This window comes from Passer domesticus, chromosome 6, assembly GCF_036417665.1.
Source record: "Passer domesticus isolate bPasDom1 chromosome 6, bPasDom1.hap1, whole genome shotgun sequence".
Lineage (NCBI taxonomy): Eukaryota > Metazoa > Chordata > Aves > Passeriformes > Passeridae > Passer > Passer domesticus.
The window spans coordinates 43,054,502-43,065,019 of NC_087479.1; positions in this window are offsets into that span (position 1 = coordinate 43,054,502).

Here is a 10,518-nt window from a genome sequence, read left to right on the forward strand (position 1 = left end):
TTAGGATGAGAACATTGGCTCATGAAAACTCTTTTCTTCCTACATATCTTCAAGAACTTGTAAGTTAGTAAAAGTTATATACAAAGTCTGTTTTGTACATCAGAATGCAATGAGGAACGTAACATCCAATTACATTGATCCAGAGAGTCATAAACTTGTATATACAAAGGTCAGCTCCTCTCTTACTGTTGTTCAAAGCACAATCCAGAGGAAATGTAAAATGTGAATAAGAGAAACAGTAACATGTTCCTTCTTGTGAAAAGCTACTGTCTAGACTGACATTTAAAGTAAGATTTGAAAGGTGCCTAAAAACTCCAGAGTATTAGGTGATTGGATGGATGGATGGATGGATGGATGGATGGATGGATGGATGGATGGATGGATGGATCACATCCCCTATGAGAAAAGGCCAAGAGAATTGGGCTTGTTCAGCCTAGAGAAGAGAAGGCTTTGGAGTGACTTAATTGCCATCTTCCAGTACCTGAAGGGAGCCTACAAGAAAGCTGAAGAGAGAAAATTTCCAAGAGTAGGTAGTGACAGGATGAGGGGGAGTGTCTTCAAATGGAAAAAAGGGCAGGTTTAGATTAGCAATCAGAGAGAAATCCCCTACTGTGAGAGTGGGGAGGCACTGGCACAGGTTACCCAGAGTAGCTGTGGATGCCCCATCCCTGGTAGTTCTCAAATCAACATTGAATGGTCCAGTGGAAGATGTCCCTGCCCATGGCAGGGGAATTGGAACTAGATGATATTTAAGGTCAATTCTAACTCAATTCTTTCTTGATTCTATGATTAGGTCATCATTCCTTGTAAACACTTATGTGAGCCACTTAGTTGCTAAAATAATACGACTAAAAAAGCACAGAGAATGTTGTGCGTGGAATTTCAAACACCTTCAATGACAACCCATTTAGCACTTTTTCAGGACCACACACAAATGATGAAAAGGTTTTGCTTTCTCAGTATGTTGTCAAAAGATTATATAAAGGCTGATGATCATGTTCCACATGATCCAAAAGCTCTTCAAGTGCCTCAGGAATAAGGGGTAGGTTAGAAGGAATATCTATTTGATCTCTTTTTATCTTGTTTGAAATAGTAGAACATAGTACATATAACAGAATGAAAAACAGGGGTATACAGTACAAGCACTGCAGCATTTTGTGGGTTCAGTGTTTGTAATTACTGGACAATAGCATATTGTCTTTCAAATTATACAGCAAAGACAACAATAGTAATGATAACGAGTGACTCAGGCAGGAAATTCTTCTGTTATGATAGGATTAAAAGGTAGAGGAGGAGAGTCCCGTGGACACTTTTGCTTAAATTCAGTTTCAAATACCAGTGTACTGAGAAAAATTGAAGGCACTCAACTTATGTCTTGCATGTTTCCTTGGGAAGTTCTTAGAATTTTCTACTTGAGGTCATTATTTTAGGGGCTGAGGGTAGCTAAACCCTAGGGGCTGTGTGGCTAAACTTCTTACAGGCCTAGCCAAAACTGGGTTTTTCTACAATTCACTATATCAAATATATGGGGTGCATATCTCAAAAAACCAAAGCACTTTATAGAAGAAATTTTCTGAAAGGACAGAGGTAATGAGCTCCAAAAGATTTAAAAAGAACAAGAATAAAAAGAAACAAAGTTTCCTTCTGGCAGATTATACTGCAAAATAAGCTTTCTTCAAGATAACGTTCTTGGAGTAGTTTTAAGAAACTACAGAGCTCATCTTTGAGTGAAGTCACAAGGGGTTATATTAATATTTGTAAATAAACTGATAACTTCATTGCAGCAAGATTTATCTACAACTGTTGTGCCCTGGATTGGGTCTGTCTGCATTTTAAGAGGATCCCCAGATACCAAAGTATGTGGAGGCATGATGGATGTATTTCACTTCTAAATCAAACCTGGGATATTTTGATACAGGTTCCAAAAGAGATAAAGGCCAGGGATCTGTGAGCCAAGGGCTTCTCTAGTTCTGACCTGTTCTCTGAATTCCACAGAGGAACTGAGCAGCAAAATGAGCATCAGAGCATATAGGCATGCAGCACTGATCACACAGCTAACCCATGAACAGCACACACCATTTTCCATTCTCATTCATTGAGGAACAAAGAAAGTTGTAGGTACAAGGATGCTCATACACACCTCATACATCACATGTAATTTGACTTCATGCCAAGGCCTTTATTCCATAAATATGACAGCCTAAGGGAGCCTTCTTCAAGCTCTCTCTACTAAGCAGCTGGCAGCGTGGTGGGGACTCCGTTGAACTGGGATTCTTCTCAAGGTTGTTCCTCAAGGCAGAGAGACTTCTTAACAATTGTAGGTTTTGGTTAGTGACTGATATTGCACATAAGTTCATAATATAGTGATCTAAGATTTTGTCTTGGTGACACTGATTTTGTTTTGGTACTTTTGAATCATTGTTATATCCTTTGAGCAGTACAGTAACAGCGTGAACCTTGATACTGAACTTTGCTAAGCCACAATTTTACAGCATCATATTTCAACAGAACCACTTCTGCTGACACCTTTGACAGTGATTCTTTAAGCAGTTTGAATCATCCATTTGCAACAAATTGACACAATCAGCAGGATTCCTAAATCCAGATTTGCTATGCTGTAACTCACAATTGACTCTTCATGTTAGTTTCTAATTCCAACATTGTCCATTTAGTGTTTTCAAAATTGTAAGCATTAATTCATTTTTACTATTTTATCCCTCTGATGCAGATAAGTCCCAACAATGAGGATGGAAAATGAAAAAAGTATTTTTTTCCAAGTTGTAGAAAATAAAATGTGAACCAGAATTGACCCACAAAGACATGGTGGACTAGTGAAATGTGGACAGTAAAAGGTGGACTAGATTTGACCCACAGAGAAACTTCAGGCACAAGATTCAGCTGCAGGATGAGTGCTCAGAGACAGTCTGAAACTCAAGGGTTTCTTTTTCCTTTTTATTTGAAAATAAATCTGATGTTTGAGGTCCTCCAGCACTGTCCTGCACAGGTCACTGCTGTGCTTGGAGGATGCCCTGGAGCTGCCCCGTGTGTCTGTGCCAGCCAGGCTGTGGCAGGCCCTGTGACCGTGACCTCTCCTCCTGCAATAACCTTGGAGGAAAGAAACAGCAGGAGATAGAAGATTGTTCTCTGCTTGAGCCTGACAACAGAATCATAGCTAGTAGAAGCTCCAGTAATGCATACCAAGATTTTCATACTGGCACAAGTCTTTAAAGTTACACAATTTGATGGAGTCATTATTGTATCCGCAAAGAAACGAGAGACATCTCCTGTTGGCAGGGAGTTACACTGTCTGTATGTGTCTGTGTGTCTCTCTGTGTGTCTGTCTGTCTCTCTATACACAGTGGATCATTAAAAATCTGTTCTTTTATGTTTTAGCTTTGGCTGGCAGCAAATTTGGAGACTTATACATATATTTGCTTGAAGCTTGAAACATTTAATGGATTATTTATTCCTGTTTCTTAATAATGTACCTGAGAATTATATGCAAGTATATTTTGCCTTTACTTAGTATGTTTTGTAAAATGACTAGCATTTACCACACATTCTTTCTTTGGTACAAATATTTTAAATATATTTGGATTTGCCTACAAGCTAGCTTCCTCAAATTTTTGATTCTTTTGGGGGGATTCAAATGAAATTAAAATAAGCAGTAATTTCATTTTCTGTCAGATGAGACTGGAGTCTGATTACATGTTCTGAAACAGGGCACATGCCCAAATATTCATAAGAAAGGACTACTTGTATGGGCAATGTTTCAATTTGAAACCTTGCAACATAATTTCAGAGAGTCCTGAAGAAACAATAATGTACTCCAGTGTGAATTAAATTAACTGGGCAGATAATATCAGTATATATATGCTGAAAACTATGTTAGTAGGTTGAAGACCCCCTTAAGGGCTGCAAATGAATAGCTTTTACAATCTCTTGGAAAAATTACACATGATGCAAAATGTAGTTCTTTGCTAAATCTGTTTTAGCAGTAAATTAAGATTTTTCCAAGCACTGAAGTCAAATTCATACAGAATATAACTTCACTGACTTCAGTAGAGTTATCCTGCTGATGGTTTTAGATCAATGTGTACAAGACATTTTATTGTAAAATATCTTTCTTAAAAAGTTAAAACTTTTTAATTCTAATTCAACATATTACTTCTGTAACACAAATCCATTAGCATCCTTGATATGAGGGATTACCTCTCTTTTTATATTATTTTGGGGGTAGGATGGTCAGCAGAGATTATGCTGATGAACAGGTGGAGCTATGTGCTGCTCAGATGAGGGCAGTCCTGTAAAAATGCAAATGTAGATAAGGAAATTGTCTTGGGGTTTGACTTGTTTAGAATTTCACTATGCACTCCATAACACCACTAGTAAAAGTTTCATTCACTTTGGACCTTGAAGACCTCTGTAAGACAAATCTCTGCAGAAAGACAACCAGCAGTATATAAGTGAAGGCTTTCATCACATAATCTCTTTGAAGTACACGATACAAGAAAATTAGTGGTCTTTCCAGGAACATACTGAACCCTTTACTTTCTGAAATTGGTGTTTAGATGTTCTAGAGTCAGGACTGACAAAAACATATACTAAAAACCAAATTGTGTAAAGCCACAACAATATCCTACCTTCAGGGATCACTGAAAGAAGTTTTGCTCTCCAGCAGTCTGCTCCATCTTAGCCCATTTCTATCCATGGTTGGAATTTGCACAGAACTACACTGATTCACACAAGTATTTTATTTACTCTTTGAAAATTATTCTATGATTGCAAACCTTCCGCCCTTACATACATAAATTTTCATGATGTTCAGCAGTATTGAATTCTTGTTTGTGCTCATATTCAGCTCCTTTATCACTCAAAAAATATGTCTATCTTTATTTAAAAAAAATAAAGTAACTCTCAACAAGAGCAAAAAAAAAAAAAAAAGAAAACTATATTAGTAAAACTGATGAAGATATTGTCAACTACTCTATCTGTGCTATCTGAGAATCATACCTCTGGTGCAGCCACACACACATAGATTGTATTGTAAGTCTGTCTTATGCTACCTCAGAAAAAAAAGTCGTGAAAATTGAGGAGTCTAGGAAGAGAAACTGAGAAGTGGAAACATTTTGAGCTTACAAATTTACTTGTACCTCTCAGACTAGAAAAACTGATTTATGGAAATTGATAGGAGTTCTGACTTTCTTATGAACAAGAGTTCATCCACATACACGAATTCATCCACAGAAATGTGCTTCAGGCACCAATATTATTACAGAGAACTGAAAATGGAATTTCTGTCCACTGTGGTGAGATAAATACAGTTAAAGAGAGACTAATAAGGAAATGGTGCTCTTCATTCTCTCAGAGATATGATACTCAAAAAGTTAAGATTAATGTTACAGATTCCCCTAGACTTCAGTTGAATCAAATACTCTGTCAAGTTCTTCCATACCAGAAAAATTCATAATTTTATTCCCATAGCCAGAATTCCCTACCAATAAAAACAAACAAACAAAAAAACAAAACAAACAAAAAAAAACCCAAGAGAAACACTAGAAAGGAGACATATTTAGCATGTATTATTACCAGAAAATGCATACATACATACATACATACATCTGTCCATCTAGCAAGGTGACCAAATAGCTGCCCACCTGCATGTGCCTGTCTATGTAAATATCCATCTATGTGAATATCCATCATGGAGTGCTCATGCTCTTCCCAGCCTGCTGTCCTGGTCTTGAAGGTCAAGCAAGAGCACAGCTCTCCCCATTCCTTCACTCCTTCTCTCCCTGCTGTGGCCATCCAGTACATTTAGTGGGAAGTGAGAATGGAATAGTAAGTGATAACTAACCTTGTTCAACATGCTCTTTCCATCAATCCATTCTGTTACCTTCAGTAAGTAGGGGAAAAATACTGGGAAAAAAAGGATGTGGCAAATAACAAATGAAAAAGGAATTGAAGTGCAAAAATTCATATGTTTTTATAATGTCCCACCCTGCAAAGATAATGGGAATTTACCTCAACCAATAACTTTTCTGCCAAGACTAAAAAGCACCATGGTACCAAGGTATGAGTATTCCAATTTTCATTTTTCTTTCCTGTCTAGGAGATGGTAGTTCATGTACTTCTTTTCAGAGATCAGGAAGGTGAAGGAATCTTATCTTGTGCTCTGCTAGACAGGGATACTAACTGGGGTAGTGCCAGCTGAGACCTAAACACATTCTGGCAGAGGTGCTTTACTCTGCTCTACTTCATCAAACAAGTTGGAGAAAATCTCTGGTGGGATGAAGCACAAGAAGCAGGGAGCTCCTGTGAGCTGCCACCTTCTGCCTTTGCCTCCCAGCTGGGACACATCAGTGCAGCCCCACTCCTGGATCAGCATGGGAGGTTTGGCTGGAGGCCAAGCAGAAGGAGTTGACCACATTCAAATGTCGTTTACCTTGTTCAGCCACAAAGCTGAAAAGGGCTTTAGCTGCATTTTTTCTGGATTTCCATCTGGGACTGCCAAGCCAGAGGAGCCATGCTGCTTACTAAGATGCAATAAGACTCTTTCCCGTGTCCACCTCCAACAGTCAAGAGGAAAGCGTGTGCCAGGCATCTGTATAAGACTTCAGCCCCTGAATTTACACTCCTTTGCACTGGGAACATACACTGACATGGAGGATCCCCCAGCACTTTTGTGCTATTTCTTTCTCCTTCACAAAAAGCAAAGACTTATCTATAAACAGATTTTTGCCTGATTTCTTAATTTAAAATTTGGTGTGAGAATCTGGAGCTCTGTTTTTATACTCATTTTGATGGCATACATGCAATTTGCCACAGGCATTGGGAACAAGCTTGTTCACCATCCATATGGATGGGATCAGAGATCACAACATTACTGACAGAGGAGCAAAAAATGCAAAATATGACAACCTGTGAAAACATCTGTCTCCCCAGTTTGGGAAAAGTTGTGCCTTTCACAGCCAGCCAAACACTTCACATTCTGGTCTTCTGAAAAGCAAAAGCATTCATATTCAAATTATTAAATTAAAAAGTCAACTCTCACGCAAACAATGCAGAGTCTAATGCCAGAAGATGATGTGCAGCACAGTATTTCTGAGACAACTACCATATCAAAAATGTTCGTCAGACAGTGACAGAAGGCTTTAAACTACACATAGAAAGACAAGAAAGAATTTATCACAATTGTTACTTCTATTTAATATCTTGATATGCATTAAGACCTCCAGAAAAATAAAATTAAATCTTTCTGATTTGATTGGGTTTCCAAAGAGACAATTACTGGTCTTGACAGATACTAAACTGATATACAGACAAAAAGAATGAATGCATCTGGAAAGTTTTTATTTACTTGATCCAATGCTTTTTGTCTGTTAGACATTATTAAGCATGACTTATGATCTGTCTTGCTATAACAGAAACTGCTTTTCTGGTCTGACCTGAATTTAAAGTGTCCCAGAATTTTCCTAGAAGTCAGAAGAGGACACTGAATTTTGTCTTTCCATAAGGAATGAAACTGGAGTGAGGTTATAGACCATCCCATGGCATTTTTCAGAACAGCAAGGGTCTACTAATGCTAGCTCACTGGCTAAATTCCAAGCTAGCTAATTATATTCTCTCTCCCAAATGTTTTCTGTGGTTTCAATTAAAGAAGTTATTAATTACTTCCTACCCTGAAAAATGTGAGCAGTGTTGCTGGCCCAGCATATCTTCTGTGCTTTCTCAGTAGTATGTTTATTCATCAATGTACCTTGGAATCCTGTGCTGAAAGTCACTAGAGAAATGTGCACTATTGCTGGCTTTATTGTTTTGTCAGCCACAGTACTCTTTAAGTGTTAGTAATAAGTATATTTTATTTTTATAATGCCCAAGGTATCTAAGAATCAAATATGCCATCATAATTATAATTAAAAATAAATCTTCTTTGAAATAGTAAATATTGAATGACTTTAAGATGTAGTGTGGATGTAGTATCAGTGCATAGCCTGCTTGTGATGATGATATTCAACTTACTGCCTGTGAAGGGACTCTTTGGACTACAGAAACTCCAAAAGATGCTGACATCATCCAAATGATCCATGTTTCGGTTGCTATAATTGTGCAGTATGTTTTGGGTAGGCATGACGTCAAGTGTTCCTTTCAAAATTATGAGAATTTTAACTTTTCCCTGGTCTATTTAAGCAACCTGCTTTCATTCTCTTCCCTATGCCTTCATGTCACATGTAATAATTCCTGTTACTCCTGGATCTTTCATTTTTAGAATATCACAAATGTTATCCATCTCAGCTCAGGCATACCTTAGCTTAAGCATAATCTTTCCTCATAAAGAGATTTTGAGGACCACTAACTCTTTCTTTTATTCTTCTCTACAGCTCCATTTAGACATCATGGTTTCCTTTGATCTGTGAGATCTCAGTAGCAAAGTTATAAGGAAACCAGTGGAATATGCAGGGTTATTGATTTTTGAAAACATTTCTGAACATAATTCAAGAAACCTGTTATAAGGCAAAGGTCTGGAACACAAGAGCTGACATGCAACGCTCAGTGTCATAGTAAGACAGAAAGCAGAGTCTGAAACTGTACTGAGGCAGCAAACCTGCAGTGGATCATCTGGGATAGCAATGAAAATTGGTTCTGTAAAATTTTAAGTTCTCTGTAGCAAAGCCATTCTTGGATAACCTGACAACTTTGCTTCTATCAGGTTTAATGAACATTCTGCTCAGACCACAAGGGTCTGATGTCATTCCTTCCTTCCCTTCATTCAAAGGACACAGTAAGTATCATTTGCCTGGTTTGCCACTTCTTTACCCTGGTAAATCTTGGGGGTTTAGACAGACACCCACACACACCCATACACAACCCTCAACACATACTTTTTAACTTATGTGCTGCATTCACATCTAAGATAAGACTTCTGATTGCAGTTATGAGAAAACTCAAATTGAAGACGTCATCATAAATATTTTACAAAACTTAAGTAACATCTAGTGGAAAACCAGCTATTCAATATATTTCCCTCAGGACATTTCTTCTGTGAGCTGTACATATAGGCCTTTCTATTTCAATTCTTCTACATGTAATGCATACAATCAGTTTCTATAGAAAGAATAAATGCAGTGACATTTTCAATTAATTGCATCACAAAAAGATTCAGCATAGATGTAAAAGGCTTTGCGTTGTGTGAAACAAAATTAAGTGCTTTCTGAATTACACCAGTGCAAAAATATCTATTAATTATGTGCCTGATAAATGACAATAGAACTGTTTTACAAAATTAATTCTTATTTAGCTTAGATGCAATAACTGAAGAAAATATTTAGCATTTTTCCTTTGAGGAGTTTGTGGGCTAGAAGGTTCACTGATATGGAAGGCTGTGAGTCCATTCTTGTTCCAAATTCATTTTAATCTTTTCTCTGGGAATATAATCAAACATTAGAGTAGCATAAAAGTGATAATAGTGAATAGATTTTTCCCATATAAACATTAAATAATTAATGTGCAGGTTATACATTCTTATAACTGCTGTCTACAACATTTTCAAATCTTTGTGATGTTACTGTTTAATAATGCAAAGGCATGCTAACAGCATGGTTCTACAGTAGACATTATGAGTACATAAGATATATGATGACACAAGCATCTATGTCATATGCATACCTGTCATAACTGTGGAATAACTTTCTCAAATTGTCCTTGTGGATAGCAAAACTTTTTTTAAGACAAATATGTTTTTTTGATAAACTGAATATATGCTTTTAAGTTTCTGCCATAATAAACTAGCCCATGTCAATAAATCATGACTTTCAGATACATACATCTGCTGTCAGAAAAGAAAAGGAAATTTATTTTCCTGCAAGGCTATCAATGGAATCAGACTCAAACAGGTAAAAATATCTCTAGGCATACCCATGGAATTGTTCTTCTTCTCACCATCCCACCTTCCACAACCACTAGCCAGGGTAGTGATTGTTGCTCTCAGTTTACTCTGGATTTTGAGAGATGGATGGCAACTTGGTAGCCAAAGGCTGTCTGGAATGCTGTCCTGAATGCCTTGCTGATATGCAAAAATGAGTATGATCTCACCATGTAAGTAGGAGACAGCCCAGGGCCCGGCCCATTGAGCTCTCCAGCACAGCAGCAGGCTGCACACTGGGATCCCCCTCAAGCAGGGGCACCTCCCAAGGTCACTGCTTGAGGCTGAGAGATTCCATGCCATAATAAACTGCCTGACTGATAGCATGTTAAACTTTTAAATCATACCTATGTGATATAAAGGATTTTCTGTACAAGTTTATTATCCTATAGATAAAACTGTTGGCCAAGTTTGGCACTAGGACTGGATCCAGCTCTACCTATCTGAGAAATCTAGAAAGCAAGGGGAAATCTTTCTGAACCTTGTGACTCAGTGGGAGGATCTTCCTGACAGTGTTATCTGACTTTGACCTCTATGCAGTAAATACTGAAGTGCACCTTGCCTTCAAATCTTTGCTGTCAAATTTTGTTAGACAC